Below are 20649 nucleotides of genomic sequence, written 5' to 3'. Positions count from 1 at the left end.
GCTGGATTTGATTGTTTATCTAGCATCACATCGTCGTATACAACTAAATTATTAATAAATCCGTCTATGGAATCTACGGATGGTGCTTCATCAATATCGGTTATAAACTCTATAACATCATTATCTTCATCCAGTAATCGTGCGTTTTCATTGAAATCTTTAAGTACATCATAACATCGCTGATCATCAACGGATGGTGCTACTAAATATAATTTATCCCATTTCAACCATCTCATTATCAGATTAAGTAATAATTGCGTCTTACCCGATCCAGATGGTCCTATGATAATCATTCTGATGGAGTTCGGTAGCGCAGGATGATGCTTAACTGGCTCTCGCTGCCGAGTTGCTGAGAAATCAATTATATCCATATATATTATAACATGAATTTATATTGTTTACGCTGTAGAGTTAAAACTCCAACTACTGATTTAGCCACAGTTATAACAAAAAACAAAAAAATAGCGTACGGTGGAAAATGTTCTATATGCGGTAGAAAGAAATTTTCATTTTTACCTAATAGGCGCGGTGGTGATATTGCTAATTTGATGTCAAAGTTTCCAGGTGCTCCATGGGCTAAATACAGTGGGGAAAAACATCTACCAGGATATAATTATTGCGGTCCTGGTACTCGACTCGATATCAGGCTCGATGATCAAGATCAACCAAAACCAGGCGAGGAACCAATAAACGCTATTGATCGAGCTTGTCATGCTCATGATGTAGCTTATAAAAGTCAAAATCTACAAGATAGGCATATTGCAGATGTAAAATTAATTCATTCATTAAATTCTATAAAAAATAAAAATATTAGAGAATCGTTAGCTAATTGGTTAGTAAGATCCTCGATGAAAGGTAAATTAGCGATTGGGGCTGGTAATTAATAATGGAATCAATTTATTATTCACCAGTTGGATACTGGAGAGGCAAAGCAGCAATTGGTAAACTTGCTGATGCAGCGGCGGTTAAACATTCTACTGCTAAAGCGTGGTTGTCCAGGCAGGCAATATGGCAAATTTACCTACCACGTCCTAAACAAATTCAGTACGCGTATTTCGATGTCAGTGTTCCTAATGAAGTTCATCAAGCTGATATTCTGTTTTTACCGCATGATACTGTGCGTGGAAAAACGTACAAGTACGCGTTAACCGTAGTTGATGTTGCAAGTAGATATAAAGAAGCAGAGCCGCTATCAGCGAAAACATCATCTGAAGTAGCCGATGCGTTTGAACGAATTTATCAACGAGGTGGTGGACCACGAGGTGGTCTACGATGGCCACAGCTACTACAGGTTGATCCTGGCAAGGAATTTCTTGGTCCAGTATCATCGTTGATGAAACAACATAATACCAAAATACGACGAGGTCATACTGCAATTCACCGTGATCAAGCAATTGTTGAGCGATTTAATCGAACACTTGCTGAACGGTTATTTGGATATCAATACGCGAGGGAATTTATTCAGGATAAAAGATCTCGCGAATGGGTTGCAAGATTACCAAGCGTGATAGCTGCATTAAATAATGAGCTCACACGAACAACCAACATGAAACCCATTAGCGCGGTCACAAAAAAAATATACCAACACAACGAAAAGATGCTGGAAAACAAAAAATATTAGGTGATGTTACAGTCAGATATTTATATGAGCCTGGTGAACTTGAAGGTGGTAAAGCGAGAGCGACCGATCCTATTTGGAGTGTTACCACACACAAAATATCTACCGTGACAAGATCCACTGGAAGAAACGTAGGCGTTTCCAGACCTGCAATCTACAGATTAGATTCGGCCGCTCCTCAACGTGGATTTACACGTGAACAACTACAAATAATTTCCGCGGATACACAACTACCACCAAAATCACTCCGGTGATTTCGATCACTTAACTAGCACTAGCGCCTCTACGTCGATTACACTCAAGACAGGTTAACATGGTATTTTCTCGTGTATGACCTCGACTATTATCTTTTCTGTCTACGGTAAATTGTCTTGAATCATTACTCGAATACCGCCATAACATTATACAATTACAACTGGTGCAATGATTGTTCTGCTGCTGTTTTAACTCAATAATAAATTCAACATCAAGATCAAAGTCACGTTTATTTTTTTTATCAGATTGTTTGTATCCGATTAATTTTTTTCTTATTATATCATCATCGATGATGTTAAATTTATCAACGATTTCAGGAATTATAATTCTACGTAATTGAGATATATTTCTGACCCTCGATACCGCCAAATAAACTAAATTTGACCACTCGATGCGATCGTCTACAATCCAAACTCGTGTATCAGAAATAGTTAATCCCTGAGACGAGTGGATCGTCATGGCGTATCCCAACACCCATGGAGATTTGTCAGCGTGTATTGCATCTTCGACCACACTGATATCAACGGCGACAATATCATTTAATACGAGATTTTGATTCTCAGTCTGTCCTGGAATATCAACATTAATATTCTGTTTTCGTGTATCTGATGGTCTATAACACAACGGTACGGGTAGTTCTGAGTATTTTTCTTTATGTAGTTGAAATAACTGTTGTTGTAAAGCGTCTCTGATTATTTTTCTACTTGCTACGATCAAATCGGTGGGTCTCCATAATTTCAAAAAATCACTCATTGATGTCTCTGAGATCACTCCACGTATTATTTCACACTGAATTTTGTTTGATTGTAATCTGATTAATTTTTTAAACTCCTTCAAATTTGCATCAAGAGCTCTATGATCATCATCTCTTTCTTCGTAATAATCAACGAAATTTTTTAACCAATCATGTGGAGATGGTCCAACAAAGGGCGGCGGTTGACCATGATCGCCACACATTATTATGGCGGTATTTTTCGTCAGCAACCAATCAAGAAACGTTTTTAATGTATCCAATGACACCGTGCATATCTCATCCCAAATAATTATTTTAGGTATATATTTTTCTCCCATCCGTTCAGGAGTCCATATATCCCCGCGCCACCGAAAGAAACTATGATACGTACACGATTGTACTTGCCGCTGTTTCATCTCACGTGCGAGTCTATGTGTGGGTGTCAGCACGATTATATCTGAATTTCTAAAAACATTAATCGTTCGAGTTGTTTTGCCGCATCCACCAGGTCCATTGAGATATACTGTCTTATATCTGGTTATTGGATCACTCAACGATGGTGCCTTCGACATTTCTGATATTTTATTACCCTTACGATAAAAATCTCTCACTGGAACATCTGCTGATTCTACATAATTGTGTAATAGTTCCTTTTTTATTCTCCACGAACCCCATCGTTCATCATTACTTGTAAATTTCATAACAGGTTCTAAATATTTACTTGAAATATAAAACGAATCTGTTGCGACTCTGACTGCGGTCTCAGGAAATCTATTAATCATCGATAATAAATTTATAGAAACATAAGCCAACATGGAAGATCTTAGATGAGTATATTGCGGGGATACGTCATTTATGTAACTAACGATCGTACCTAATTTTGTTCCGTCGGATAAATAAACACTCTCTCGATTTACAAATATATTTTTCGCCGTTGTATCAGCGATTATAAAATCGTACTCGGCATCATCTAGAATTAATCGTGCGTGATGTCTTTTATAATCATATGCACCACCTTGAGTAAATTTACCTATAATTTTTCTACCGAGATCTTTTGCGGTTTTGAGTTTATTAGGAATATCATCTTCGGAAACATCCTTAAACTCGCTGATAACTTCAGAATCTGACATGGGCAACCAAACTTTGGTCTGTGCATGATATGATATAATTGCCTCACTGACCACCAACGATGTCAGTATCATACAATCTAGCATATATCGCAACAAAACTATAGGTGCCCAACGTTTTTCACAAAAATGTCTGCCAAACCAAACATAACAAATCTTGTGAAGATTTTCGTTAAACTCGAACGACTCAATACAGGCGAATCCAGTCAGATCAAAATCAGGTAATGGTCCATTAATTGCCACTCGCGTCATCTCGTTTGTTGGGTGACCAAATCTTTCAAAGTACACAGAACAATCTCCGTATCCCAGAAAACTTCCTGGATAACATGCAACCATATCAACCGAAATAACATCATTGTAATTGTATTTGGTATTCCATAATCCGCCATGTCCATATTCGACGCAACTTGCGCGTACGTCCTCGAGTAAATCAAATCGTGTTGGTTTCCATGAATTTCTTTCTCTGGCGAAATGAGCCGCAACAGATGGAACGGTAAAACAATTAGTTAGTAATTTGTCAGTATTTTCCGCGTGCTTGCACTGTAAAAACGTCGCAAGATTATTCATCTCGTCATGGAGGGATTCTGTGCGATATATTTCACCGTTCGGTTTGACAAACTGATCAAATTCACCCTCCTCATTACTTTTAAATAACCATACCGATACAGGATCGGTTTTACTTATTTCTTTAATAAAATCAAACATATCTGTCCCAGAATTATCTGGGGAGTAAAATCTAACAGTTCGATCACGTGGAAATATTGTTACTGCGTTAGTCCATGCGTGCGCGTTATGATCGATAATATTTATTGGAGCTCCCTTCGATTTATATTTCGACTGGTACAGTACTTCTCCCGTTATTGTCGCTACGGTTATTGGAAATTTTAATATTTTTCCTAACTCAGCAACATCTTTTATTGTAGCACCGGTATCCTTAACTGAATCAGCCCACGAGTTTATTTTTTCACGCCTTAAATCAGTTAATCCATTTCCACGCATCGCGTTTGTAAAGTGTTCTATTACTCGCTCGGCTACACAATTTAACCTTGAAAATTTCATCGGCGCTAGTTTATCAACATTGGGTTTTTTATTTATCTCATAGATTCCATAAATAACCGCCGTTACAGGATACGCTCGTTCATAATACGGTCTGTCAATACCCGTCAGTAGACCCGGTCTGGAATTTTTACTTAATATGATAGTTTTATTATTGCCAAGGACAGGATCATATTTGTCACGGATAATCCAACTACCTGTTTCTGTTAATACAATAAATTTTACTCTGAAGAAATATTTTTGATTGCCCTCGTATTCAGCGATGTAGTTAATGATAGTTGCCGCTCGCTTGTCGTTCATTGTGGCGTCCGTGACAGCTTCCTTGACTCCGTCAGTGCGTATGATCTTGAACGTTGACCATGTATGAGATGCACCATCCGTGTAAAATTCTTTCTTGGCATCGTGAATTTTCGAGATCAAACTTTTATTTTTCGGATCAACCAGATCTCGTACTGGCAAGTCAGAAGATAATCTGTCAAGGTTGAATTTATATTTAACAGGCCTAGTTTGGGATAATCTCTCAAACTCGTTCATATAATTAAAACAAATATTTAAATAAAGAAAATTATATATATATATACAATGTCCCAATGCAGATGGTTGATGATCGGCTCAGTAAATCGATGCAACAAATCCTGTAGAAAGGAATTTTGTTGGATGCACTCACAAAACATACGACGAGGAAGTCTAGGACCAATACCATGTCTGAGGTGTGGTATTGGAGTGCGAGGAAAAACAGAATTATGTGGAAAGTGCGGCGGGAAACGGTTCAGAGAACTTAAAAGATATTATGACAAAAAAATAATAGCGGTGAAAACGCTATAAAATCCGTGAGGGATTATATATCAAGATTTCAGACAAACAATGATTTAAACGTATAATATTATTATAATGGAGCAAAATATATTTGTCCCACATCCTGTCATAACAAACTATGAATCAAATATTAATGGTATCATCAGACACTGCAAGTTGAAGAGACAAGTTGGTTGTATTAATAATCATGGTTATCTAAGGTTCACATGCGAGGGGGGAAGAAACATTATCTATGTCATAGATTTACGTATGAATGTCATAATGGGATGATCAATGACGGTCTTGTTATTGATCATATTGACGGGGATACTCAAAACAATAATTTATCCAACCTTCGTGTTGTCACATACAGCGAGAATAATACACGTGGTAATACAGGAAGATGTAAGACAATCGGAAAGAGGGCGGTAATTTCCACAAACATAGAAACTGGCAAAGAAATTATATTTCAGTCTATGAACGCGGCTGCGACATATTTTGATATTAACTCGCGTGTGGTAAAATACGTCGCAGAAAATATAACCAGATCTACTTTCTCGAAAAAATATAAGCAGAAAATCATCTTTCAGTATCAATAACTATCATCACCACATTATTAACTATCATCACCACATTGAATTAATTTTTTTAATTTATGTCACAGTAGGTCCTCCATACACTACTGAATTTTGATTATATAAAAGGGAGATTACTTTGTAATATATAGTTTTCTTCGTAGATTTTTGACTTTTTATGATCGTAATTAGTCAGTTTAACTAATTACATCGTAATTAATTACTCGCAGAAGTATTATTTATGTTTTTTAAATATTTCCCCATCATACAACATTACGAGAGATCATGACAATGTTATTGATCCGTAGGAAGCTGTGTGTAGAACAGAAACCGTTGTCATGGTAATCGACCTGCAGGTGTGTGTTCATGCCACTGTTATTATTGATTCTCAGTCTGCTTAGGAAAACCGCTGTTATAAATACAGAAACTGTTATTATTCAGAAACCGCTATTATAAATACAGAAACTGTTATTATTCAGAAACTGTTATAAATACAGAAACTGTTATTATTCAGAAACCGCTATTATAAATACAGAAACTGTTATTATTCAGAAACTGTTATTATTCAGAAACTGTTATTATTCAGAAACTATTATAAATACAGAAACTGTTATTATTCAGAAACTGTTATTATTCAGAAACTGTTATTATTCAGAAACCGCTGTTTAGTGTAAATATTGGTTCCTTAGCTATATAGCTAACTATATATTAACTTCCGAAATATATGTTCGTAACAAGGTTTGATAGCTCAATCAGTATGGTATTGGACTGTGACGCTCGCGGTCCAGGATCAAACCCCCATGGCTGACAATTTGTCGGTGGTGTACGCATAATTGCGATTTTTATAATAGTGGGGGGGAACCGCAACCCCCCCCCCCCCGCTCAGCAAAATCCCAACCACAATATTGACTTGTGGTTGATACATATTTTCGTATCACCCACTGGATTAATTATTATGGGTGGGTTTTTGCTGAGCGTATCCTTAGTTAGTTATATGTTTGTGCTGTCCTTGAAACATCCCGACGAACTCGCTAAACACTCGATAGGTGTTCTATGGATATTTTTTTTTTATTTTAAAGATTCATATATTATAAAATGAACCATGAAAATATCAATGATGTAATTGTTGCTATTAAAAAATTGAAAAAAGATGGAATTAATATATCTGATGAACTTAATCCTGAAAAAATAGTTTCTGACTTTGAGATTTTACAAGAACGTAAAACCCAGGGGACACACACACTATCATCTGAATACAGGCTCATGAAACGGATTCAGGCGGCAATGTTTCAGTCGCTAGCTACCGTAGAAGATGATCATGTGAAGGAGTTCGTTCCCCTCTCTGCCGCCAGAGAAAGAATTAAATCGTTATTATCCCACGAGTATGAGGCAAAGAAAACGATTAGTACCCGTATAAGACTATTAAGAAAAATTATGTTAGAAAGTAACTTCGTTACTGGTGAAACGATCCAAAGTAACTTTGTTACTGGTGAAACGGTCCAGAGTAACCTCGTTACTGGTGAAACGATCCAGGGTAACTTCGTTACTGGTGATAATGAAAATGAATGTTTTGGTAACTGGGGTCCATGTCAACGCTGACCACGTGTATTGGTAGTCAAAATCAAGAAAGTTCTAACTTTGTCAAATTGTTCCTAATAAATTTTATTTATCATAAATTTTATTTATTATAAATTAATTTTATTTATTTACTGAATTAATTTGTTTTTTTTTTTACTGAAATTTAACAAAATTGTACAAATTTCTTAATTTTGACTACCATTTACCCCATCAAAAACATAAAATTGTACAAATTTCTTAATTTTGACTACCATTTACCCCATCAAAAACATAAAATTGTACAAATTTCTTAATTTTGACTACCATTTACCCCATCAAAAGCATAAAATTGTACAAATTTCTTAATTTTACAAATTATTTATTTCTGAATTATTATTTTATTTCTGAATTATTATTTATTTATTTCTGAATTAATTTATTTATTTTTACTGAAATTTAACAAAATTGTACAAATTTCTTAATTTTGACTACCATTTACCCCATCAAAAACATAAAATTGTACAAATTTCTTAATTTGAGTACCATTTACCCCATCAAATTTACAAAATTGTACAAATTTCTTAATTTGACTACCATTTACCCCATCAAAAGCATAAAATTGTACAAATTTATTAATTTTACAAATTATTTATTTCTCAATTATTATTTATTTATAACTCTGATGGGTGAGTTGGTAAACCCTCTATTACATAAAGATCTACGACAAAAGTCTTACGACTTTACATACAGATTTATTACAAGCTCTTCTTCACGTATGTCAATTAAGCGATTAAGGTGGTCTGTGAGCTTAAAATTGATTCGCGTTAACATATTATTGTGACACCGCAAATACACAGGATTAGTTGGTTCTTGCACGATTAAACTTCCAGGGGGAACTTGTGGTGTGAACGTGTACAGGATGTATCCTTGTTGAGCTTGATTTGATCTTCCGAGATCTATTTGATAGCTGCCATCGATTACGTCACAAACCAGATTGACCGCGACCGTCGGTGTTATATTAACGATTCCCGGAGATACGTGTCTTCCGCCGCCGTGTGGATCATTATCATATCGGAGAACAACTGCTAATGGTGCTAGTTTTCTCCATGCATGGAGTATTTTAGGAAAAAACTCATCAATGACATCACTGACAGATTTTCTTAATTTATCCGGATTATAATCAGGAAACTTAAACGTTACAATGTCAGCTTCGGGTATTTTGTACTTGGCTGCGAAGGATTTTTTATAATCGCTTGATGACTTAAGAACCATATCTCTAATTCTGTTATAGATAACTTCAGAAGAATTAACTATATAATTTAAAACTTCTATGTACCTAATAATATTATCGCGCGCAGATGTTGAATCAAATAAATACTCTTGAAAACTATCACGTAAATTATTTACCTGTATTTCATGGTCTAAGTTTATTGAAGCAAATATAGAATCAATATCAAAAGCAATAACACGTTCATTAAGATTATACAAAAGAGCTCTAGGATCATATACAGGTGCTCCCCCCTCCATCCTGGTTTTACTTCTATGTAATCTAGCCATTCTGAACTCATTTTAATATCATGACGAAGACTTTTCGATGATGTAAAATCACCCCTCGTTGGTTCTGATGGTCCTACATACACCGGGGGAATTTCAGGCCATCCTAGCACGGATCTGATTGAAGATTTATAAATATCAACTACGTAATCAGGCGAGTTTATTTCAATCGTCGAGGACAGGGTGGGTTCATGAACATTAATTGATATTTTTGATTCTTTTCCCGTTATTGATTTTATTCTACGCGCAAATTCCTCACTGATCTCTTCAATCTCGTAACTGCCGGTTGGTATTCCAACAACAACCCAGTCAGGTGTTTCATCGGGTTTGTTCTTGTTAGCAAATACGAGCGAATTATTTGCTGGTGTACCATTAAATGATTTTGATCTGATATTTGGCCAGCTGTAATATACTCGTAATTGTGCTAGTGCTATTTCTTTTACTGGAATTGCAGTAGGAAAATTAACACTAAATTCAGGATTAATTGAACTTACCGAGATCATCGTTATCTTTGGCGGAGTTGTGTTGGTCACGATCTGCTGGAGTAATTCTGTCATTATTGATACTTGTATCTTTAATACCGATACCTTCGTCGTATATTTTGGTTATCATTGAAAATTCGAAATCAGATATAATTCCATCACTGAGACTCGCTGATAACAACGAGGATAATTTCGAGTATGCTACCGTCGCTGTATGTAATTTTATTTTGTAATCGGATAACTTTTCGTTCGTACAAGTACATATTTTTTTGTGATGATATTAAGCACACCTGCAATCGTTGTTGCTGCTGAAATACAAATAGTTACAGCTACTGGTGCCATCGTTGTCAACGCTGATAATATTACACCGGTTCCAGCAACAACAGCGGATACTGAATAAACAATCACATCAACGATAACCAATCGTCGTCGATATTTTTTTACTTTTACTGTATATTGATCAACTTGATCTTTTAGCGCCGCCTGCCATTCACGCGCTTGATTGTATCTGTATTGTGCACCGTCCATATATATTTTTATACAGTAACCAATTGATGTGCTTCAGCTACAAATTCCAAACACCACCAGTAAGATGTTGCGGTTAATGTCCTATCAGCTGCTTCCAGAATAAATATTTCTTCGGTTCCGATATTTAATATAACAGATACAACCCCGGAAAACCTGTCGGTGGAATGACGCCATGGAAACGTTGTAAATATTTCAAATTTTGCAGCACTAAACACAGATAGCCTGTACACGCCAGTGCTTGTTGCGGTATATTTGATAGTATTATTTTGTTTTGACCATGTTGCAAATCCCGATGATACCGTGCATACGATGTTTGTGATATGCCCGGGAGTTATTTCAGCTGGAATTTTAATCAAATTGGTTTTATTGATAATCTCAGGAATTCCCGCTTCGATGTCTAGCTGTGTTCGTTTGATCGTGTCTAGGTTACTTTTGATATCAACGAGTTTCATGTCAATGACGGAAGGATTTCCAAAGAACTTATTTATGGCATCCTCGGTTTTCTGAAAATTTCTTCGAAGCCTTGTAAAACCGGTTACGTGAACATCATATTCGGCCCGCAGCGTGGATAGTTTTCCATCCACGTCGTCGACGTATAGTTTGTTTGCGACGTCGTTGTCAGATTTTGGAGCTGTTACAGCTACTATTTTGTTCCCGTTCATGCTAAGTTCACCTGTCATTGTGTCACCGGTGTTTCTCACGCGATTAGCAACACTTTTTGCAATTTCATCTCTGATGGTTTTAAGTGACATACTTGAATCTCTGATTCTACCACCGTCAGTAAACACGGGAATATTATCCGTAACTGCACCGAGTACTCGCCGGACTATATCATTCCATTTGATATTGCTGGTTTTTAGTTTACCATATCGATCTTGAAAAATAACAACTTCATCTGGGTCAACTTCAGCAAGGTTCATAATATCAGCGAGGTCATCCTTGGTCGCATACTTCGACAGATCAACGTCGGATTTTATTTTCTTATTAGTAGAAGATCTTCCGTAAATATCAACCATTATAATAAGATCCGTTGTTTAAAATGCTTTACGCGCAACAAATCGGTTGCTTGTATAATCGTGCACGACTTTATGTGGCGGCCTGGATGATTCTGATATAGCGTCGAGTACATTAATTACTTCACGGCCGCATATTGGCGGATCTGTCATTGTTTGTGTGGGTAGCGTTGAATACCAAACTTTGGAACCTCTAATTGTTGCGTGGAGTGGTGCGACATACTTGATAAATTCAACGGGTGGAGCTAACCCGTACGAATCAAAATAAACAATTCCACGCGGGTCAACCGCGTATGATACCCAATGAGTACCAGGTCCAGAACGTTCATCGAGATTAATAATACCTGTTTCTAGTTTGTTTGGTTGTTTCGGTAATTGATCTCGCATAAAAACACCTCTAAAGGCGGATATTTTTAATTTTTTAGCGGCATCAAGTAAATCAAAATTTGATGCTGGAACGTCTAACGAAGTGACCCTGGAAGCCTTAGGCCTCTCCCCCAACGAGATCCTGGCAATCTTAGACCGCGTCCCTTTTTTTTTGTTATATCGTCCACCAGTAACTTTTTCGAAAACTTTTTTACCCGCCGCTCCAGCAGCACCTAACGCAACTGCTTTTGCTACGACTGGAGCAGCTGCAGCTATTAATGCAGGAATGGCCGCAAGAAATGGGAATATACCACCTGTTTTAACCATGTCTTTGATGGCGCTCGGGGAGAGATGAAATTGAACTCCAGTTTTTGATTCTAGGGCTTTATTGAAATGTTTAATCTGATTATTTGTCAACGATAATTTGTTTGGACCACCACTAATCTGATCTCGTTTTAGTGATATTTTAGTTCCGCATTTGTTGGCGGTTTTTGATTGAAGCTTTTTTACCTGACCCGGGGTCAGAGTAACATTAACATGACCATACGACATTTTTATATAAAATATATTTTTCTAAATAACACGATTAAATATTTTCCACCGGTGCATCAACAACTCTCATTCGACCACTACCACCTTCAAGTAACATGGCTTTGTCGCTAAGTACGACAGCGATCGCTCTGTAGAAGCCGGGAACAATTGGTGGACCGGGTATATCAGGAGGAGGGTTAGTAACATGAGCTCGAAAGTGTATATCAACAACAGATTGTTTGGATAAATCAAGATGTTCTAGTGAAAAATAATAAATCGGATATAGACCTGTAAAATCTAGTTGTGATATTTGCAAACCGGTATCTATAGTTTGATCACGTCCCATGAATGACATTAAACGATGATATGCACGCGCTACATGATTTTGATCAAAATTTAGTTGTATATCCTCGGCTGGTTCTTGATGTCCATTTATCCGTAAGGAAACTTCATTAACTCCAAGGTTATCAAATATCATATGTGAACGTTGTTGATCATTTATCCGGTTAATATTTTGCAATGCAATAAAAATATGTCGTGGTGCAGAAACACCCTGTTGTGATGCTATATGCCATGTAAATAAACCATTAATATTGCTTTGAGCAGCATCTGTGGTTACTGTTAACCATGATAGCAATGATTTACCGCCTTGATCCATAAAAGATAGTAATTTTTGTTCCTCAGTAATAGATGGAGTCATTACTGGCATCCACAATGAAAGTTTTGTTATATCTACTTTACCAGCATCAGCAACACCAGCACCTCGCCAGATTGCATCATTATCATCACCTTTTCTTACGAGCACAATTGTGTGTTTAGCTCCAAAGATGACCTTTCTAACATTTCTGCAAAATCCAAAGATGTGAGATAATGGAATTGCACACGAAAAATTTCTATTATCTCCCGACAGCGCTGTTCGGCGTGTTGCAAATCCCAGGTTGTAAGTCGCACTAACACTTTTTATAATATCAAAAGCAGCAGCTGGTCTGGCTGCGTATTCAGGACCATCAGCAACCGGTTGTGGATCAGATGCAGTATCTTGTGGTGTCCGTACTTTGGTATACTGAACATGATCAGCGTTGTTGGTAATATCCTTAGCAAACATCATTGTTGGACCGGCTGATCTTGTAAAGTCGTCAGAATATCTCGCCAGACCAATTATTGTTGTAGCAACGTCGACATCCTTCTGAATTGATTCAATATTTTTTCCATCAATCATGTATGTGGCGCTATCAAACAGTGCCATAATTCCGTTGTTGACAAAACCAACACGTAAATTAGCACCATATGCCGCATCATTCCCCCTTACAAGTCTACCTTCTACTTCAATAAACGCCTCAGCGGGCAAGAAATATCTACTTGTATCATGAACCTGTAATTCGATTCTCCCCCGCTGATTTGGTAGTCTTGCGTCATAAGAATAAAATTGATAATCACGTACCGACTCGTACTTAAGGACAGGTGCCTCCATATCAAATGCTGGGTCTGATTCGCGCCTGAACATTTTTATTATAGTTACCATTTTTCCAAATGATGATCATCGTCGACGAAGACCGCTTCCTGCTATTAAATTTGCTGTTATATTTTTTTCTGCTTCTTCAGATATCGCCGCTAGTTTTTGATTTGCAGCCTGATTTATTATTTTACTAACATCTGCGGGCATAATTTCAGTACTTGCCAGTTTCACCGGTGGTTGTTGTTTTCGTCGCAATAATCGTGCTAATCTTTCTTTGATCGCCGAGAACGCCTTACCAGCAACATTGACAATTGCTCCAGGAGCTTTATCACGAACAATATCAATAGCCTTCATCGATAATTGTTTTGCAACAGGTGCTACTTTTGGAGCTATCCTCGTCAATAATCCCCGAATGACATCACCAAGTCCATTTCCGTAAATAACACTATAGATTGGTAATCGTGAGTTTACCGCTCTAACCTGTGTGGGTTTACGATGGTTAACATGCACAATCATCTTATTTTATTTACCATTTATCTAACAACTAGTCATCAACGAGCTCATCAATAAGTTCTCGGTAAACGCCAATATCCATGATACCACCTTGAAATAGTCGCCGACAAATATCAGCTGCTTCATTGGTTATTTCTGGTGAATTATTTCCGGCACGTTTTCCTCCTATGAGAACTTCTAACCGTGACACGTCATTGATGATATTATCAGGACATAAACCATATCCTGTTTTAGGTTCATCTTGAGGTGGTGGTTGCATTACCGGAGTAAGTACTTCAGTGGTGGCCGGGGGTGATCCAGGTGGTGAATCTATCGGTGTAAATGTCATTTTCGGTGCAGAAATTTTACGTAAAGGTGAAGGAATTTTCTTCGAGGAGGGTGATTTAAGTGACTCTTTAATCCTTTTAATTTCCGACTTCAACCTTTGCTGCGGCGAAGAAGATTGCTGTTGTTCTATTTGTTGCAGAGGTAGAGGAAGCTGATACTGGGAGGACTCTCCTTGTCCTAGTTGTTCCCGTCTCCCTCTAAGTCTATTTACTTCTTCATTAAATCTTTTAAATTCTTGACCTCTAGCTTGTTTTTTATTGTAATATACGCGATATATCCATTTAATGAAATCATCATCATTTGTTTTTCGGGTTTTAAAAAATTAGATTTATTAGATATATTTTTTGATATCATCTCAGGTAATTTCTCTCTTTCAGTTTTTCTAATTTCCTCAACAACTCCTTCTTTAAATCTTGCAATTAATTTTAAGCTCTCTCCTGCTGATTTGGATTCAGATGCAAGTTTTTTTCTCACATCGGCGACTTCAGTACGAAGTTCTCCAATACCTTCAAGTATTTCCTCACCAACAGGTGGAGGCTGAGCCGCAGCTATGTCAGTTGGAAGGTCTCGTAAAATCTTCTTTGCCTGTTTAGTTCTTCTTGCTATTTTTTCTGATACCGGAAGAAGATCTTCTTTGATGACAGTTGCAACTTTCTCAGTAGCTGCAGTGACGGGTTTAAATAGTTTTTTAGTGTCTTCTTCATACTCAACTTTTGCTTCTTGCTGCGCTTGTAGATTTTTTCTAAATGAGTCTTTGACAGGAAGAAATTTTTTAATTGCTTCTAATCGTTCTCGAGCTGTTCTTGCAGTATGAGATTCTGGATGTACCATTTTATTATAACATAATGATTTAATTAATATCAGCAGAAGAGCAGTAGCAGAGAGGGTACCTACCAACGTTGGTCGTCAAAAAAATAAACAAGAAATAAATAAACACGTAGAGTACTTTATTTTTTCAGATACTATTTCGAACTGAGGTTTCATTAGTACAATCGTCCATTACAGAAATAAAACATCTCAAGGAAAAGTTCATTTGTAAAATCTTGACCTTTCTACGAGATGATTTTATTTGTTTGTTTTATTTGTTTTGTCGGAATTCTATGGTCTGTTCACCCTCTCTGCTGCTGCCTGCATGACGTCCCTTAACTGCTACAAGGTGTACATGCTATTGCATTTTAGTGAAAACTTTGTTTCCTCTAGGTCTCACATGATGAGTATCCACAAGCACAAAAAATGTCAGAAGACAGGTTAACTGCTTAAGTATAATATTGATATACCAAGACAAGTCATGATAAGAACACTTCTGTTTGGATTGAGGTGGGTATCTTTAAAGCTTGTGGAAGAAGTTGAACTAGTGAATACTGAATGACCCACTAAAATACACTCAGGAAAATGAGTAAAAATTACTGGATTAATAAAAAGAGTTAAAGCATACTTATGTGATAGCCCATACATTCTCAGCCTGCAAAAACACTTAAAGAGTAAAGCATACTTAATGTGCAGTGATGGCCCATACATTCTCAGCCTGCATAAACACTTTTATAAGTCTTTGGTATGACTCAGTCAGGGTTCGATTGCAAGCAACGATACGAGCCCCTGTGCCCCAGAGACGCATATATAAGCTGCTAATAATAGTCTCTCTGTCCCGGCTGGCTCATACATGCTTTTCTGGCCAAGGGTTGGGAAACCCCAGATACGCATATACACGTTTCATATTAAAGCTTTGTATTGGATGAAATTACAAACATCCGTTCTCTTTTATAATTTAGCCAATGAAAATCGTCCTTACATAAAATGATGAACGTATTCTATTAGTAGTTTTACAGCATATAAGCGGGAAATTCTATTGAAAACGAGGTCAATGGTGACAGGAAAACAAAATATCAACATTCATGTATTCCGACGACGATTCTGATGGAAGTTTTGAAGGATTTTAAAGTGATGATATTGATTTTAACGAGATGAAGGATTGGACATTAATATAAGACCTGTTTCGACACCTGACATTTCAGATTTATCTGAATCCGAGGATGAAACGCGAGACAATCAAATCTGGTCGGAACACGTGAGACCGGTAAATGTGGACGACTTTACAGCAGTTTCAGGGCCAGCATTTATTTTAGAAGAAAATGCAGGGGAGATAGATTTCTTTTTACGTGCTTCAGGCAGTATCATAAAAAAATTACCAAATCTGCAATAAAATAGTGGACACATTGGTGTGCAAAATAGTGGTGAGAAAAGTAATCTAATATACATTTTAAACATATATTGAGATAGATTTTTTTAATTATAAATATGTGAATATAAACATTGATTCCTGTGGATTATATGTACTTGGTGGAAATGAGTGGCACAAAACATTGGTAAGTGTTTAAAATTTTATTTTTTATTAAATTACATAGTTTGCATGGGACAAAATTGATACAGAAAATGTAGACAGCATGTAAATAACTCAAGAAGTTCTCACTCAGGCAGCTATTATGATGCTCTGGGGTTCAGCCTACAAACAGCTGTTAGAAGGCAGGCTGCTAATCAGGCTTAGTAGCCAGGGCAGCAAGTACTTGCAGAAGGTAAAGAGTTAATACAAGATGTGGTACTAATAGAGATGTAAAATTTCCAAAATTCCTCCAAAAGATATTATGGAAAGATTGAAATGGAACTCCTCAAAGGTCAGAAGGACATCAAATTGGGAGGGAACTGGGGGCAGAACTCCTGTGTAAGACATTATGGAATACTGGAAATCGAACTTATTTATGGCCTTGTGAATTTAAAGCCACATACCAAATTTTTTAAGAAATCCAAAAAGACTTTGTTAATTTATGCAGCAGAAAACAAAGTTATGCACCAGCAGGAGTTATAACTTGCATAAATGATGCCATGGAATGCAAGAAATCAAGATCTAAATACAAATCTACATGACACATCTGACTGAAATCCAATAATATTAGCAAAGTTAAGCTATAGAAGCAAAAGTCAAGAAGGCAATCAGAGGCCACATGGTTAAAATCCAACAATCCCATGTAAGGTAATATTACTATATTGATGATGGATGGACAATATGATGTCACACTGTCTTCATTTAATGAGGCCCTTAAGTAAGGGACTGACCATTTAATTTTTCAATTGGTGTGCTGGATCTTGTTTGAGAAAAAAAAATGCCTAGCCCCCACAATATTCTTGCTCTGGTTTGTAAAGAAAAATAACTAATTAGATTCATTATATTCTTTGAACTTCATCTTGAGGTGAAAGAAGACAAAATACCCTGGTCTGAAAGAAAATCCCAGGCTCCCACTCAGTAAATTAAGTCATCTGTCCCCCAATGGATGATACAAAACAAGATTTTTTTTAAAAAAAAAAACAGCTGCAAGTTTCTGACTGAATGTGCTTGTATTGTTTTGCAGTGCAACAGACTATTTTGTAGATGTAAACATTAAAAACTATGATTTTTTAAAATGTAATTACCTGTTTTCTGGACGAGATAAAATAATAAGACCATAATACATGTCCAAGCTGCCATCTTATGCACTCTGAAATTAGAAACCCAATAACAGATCATTTATTTAAAAAGTTTTGACATGGAATAAATTACACTTAAAACTAAAATGATATTCAGTAGCATCTGCAAATAAAACTTGCATGCTAAGTGATAGGGATGACAAACAGTATAGCGGAGTGCAACGCAGGGAGGATACGAAGCAGGGAACAAGACTAAAAAATAACCGATCTAACTAAATATAGGAGAGGGAAGATCTGATTTTAATCAGATTGGAAATAACAACACTTTCACGATCCCTTGATTTAAATGAAAATTATTCATCGTTTTCAAATCCTCACACATATTACTAATACAGTATGATACAAACTAAAACGCATACTAATGGTTAAACTTTTTAAAAGTATGTTTCCTAAGTAGGACGTACCGACCGACTCAAAATAACTCCAATCTGGAGTACTCACTGGAAGTCGTATGGACCAAACAAATAGAGTAATGTCCATGACGAACTCGGCAAGAACAGGACTACCCAAAACGTACCGAAAGCACAAATATATATGAGAAGTGTTAATGAGTGGGAAACATAACTAACAGATGTATCCCCTATATGAGAGTGGGGTGTGACGTCAAGAACTCCATGCGACACAAGCGAACATAAGGCAATATACATTTTAACAACAATATATAATAAATTAGCGGCATCCACGTGACAGAAAACATGTCATCGATACTTTGTACAACATTTTCATTTCTTCTTCTCATATACTTAATCACAATCGCCAATTGTATGGGCAGCCGTCATTGCTCCCCATACAACTGTGATGTTAAAGTTGAAAACATGTACAACTGGTTACGTTAAAGTTGTAAACATTTGTGCCACTACTTACGCCAGCCAAAATTCCTGAATTTTTTGTTGTCCAAGTGACTATATATACAATACAGGTTAAAAACTATAAATACTTACAAAAAATGTGAAGTTTTCGCACACAAAACCACTGTTCTGCAACCTGCAAACGTTATCATCCGTTCACGCTTCGACTGCTAATGTTCAGTCCACATGTGGAAGTTAACGGTGACAACATTATGCATGGGTGACGTAGTCTGGGGAGCCCAGAGGGTAATTTCTGTAAGATAGTTTGGCCCGTCGATGAAAAAATATGCATTTTAAGGTATACCAAATCAGACTGTCAAAATAAATATTTCGCGAGTATTTTCGGCCAAACACTAAATATCTGGGATATCTTACGTATCAGTTCATTTAAGAGGCTATGGTTATTGTGTCGGAGTTTATCGTGGTATAAAATGTCAGTTGCCGAATCACAGAGCAAAGAACGTTAGAAGCGGCGGAGGGAGTTATGTAACTTGTGTCTGCAAATGACAGTTTATATAATTTTATTAATTTTTTTTTTTTAGTTTGCTTTTTTTTTAATGATTTTTCGTATGAGCTTTGGAGCCTTATTTAAGCGTAATAATTAGTGTCGAGGGTTGTTTTTAGAACAAGGAGATTCTCTGTCAAATGTCGTAACTAGGTCAACACCTAGCCACCAATGGTAGACGATCTAAGGTTTCGAACACTCCACAGCGTGATTATCTGAATTGGGGCGTGTTTTTAGTATTAGCTCAATGTTTAAAACAAAGAATGTGTTTTGTTGGACATACAAATGACTCTTGGATTTGATTTAAGTCAGTTACCATATGGAATGAAACTATTATTTAACTTGCAATCTTTAATAAAAAATGAATAATACAATATTTGATAATAAAATTTTTTTTTGTTATTGTTAGATCTTTGAAAGTTTTTATTTGCATCTTATAAAAGAAAGAATCATGCTAAAAGGTTTGGAAAATATTGATGCTAGTTAAAACTATAGTTAGAAAGTATCAAAAGTATTGCGTATTATTTGAACATTACGCATTTTATCATGCAGCTGTTGTTAATTTTAAAAAATGTCACTTAAAATAATAGGAATTATATTTGATAAAATTGAAATTTTGTATCTTATTTAAAATGGGTGCGTTTTAAATGGCTTAAATTATTTATATTGCATGTATGTTTTTAAACAAATTTATTGTCACAATAGGATACAATGGGATTTGGCACAAGTTCTAAAAACTTAAATTAGCCCTTTCTCTACATGATACAAGTATTACAACATATTCAACATGACAACACAATAAAAATAAAAAGTTTGGAGAGAGAGAGAGAGAAAGAGAGAGTGAGGGAGAGAGAGAATGACAGTAATCACGATTTGAGTAAGTTATTGAAATCGTCCAGTAGTGTTTATACAAATGCATACATGATGTAAAATTCTGTATTTTTCATTTGCGTCGCCATTTCCCAAAGCTGTTAATCTAAGTTAATAGTTGTATATGCCATTAAAAGTAATTTTCTCATCAACTTAGTTCTTTGTCTACTGTACTTGGTACAGAACATGAAAAAATACATGGTGGTTTCGATCCCAGCGCAGGACCAAAAAGGAGTGTCAGCAAGTTGAACACGGTAAAGATCAGCTTTTAATTAACGTACATTGTGTCGTAATCTAGTATGGATACTATCCAGTGTTCGATTAGACAACCTGGCATTTTGCTATATACGATTTTGGACATAAACACTTTTTAAAAGCACCGTAAGACATATTACAATGAGTATCCTGTTCGAGTTTGTTCCAC

Source organism: Sinohyriopsis cumingii, chromosome 7 (genome assembly GCF_028554795.1).
Source record: "Sinohyriopsis cumingii isolate HCF-2022 chromosome 7, ASM2855479v2, whole genome shotgun sequence".
Lineage (NCBI taxonomy): Eukaryota > Metazoa > Mollusca > Bivalvia > Unionida > Unionidae > Sinohyriopsis > Sinohyriopsis cumingii.
The sequence above is the reverse complement of the archived record's forward strand: the minus strand, read 5'-3'. Positions refer to the sequence as shown.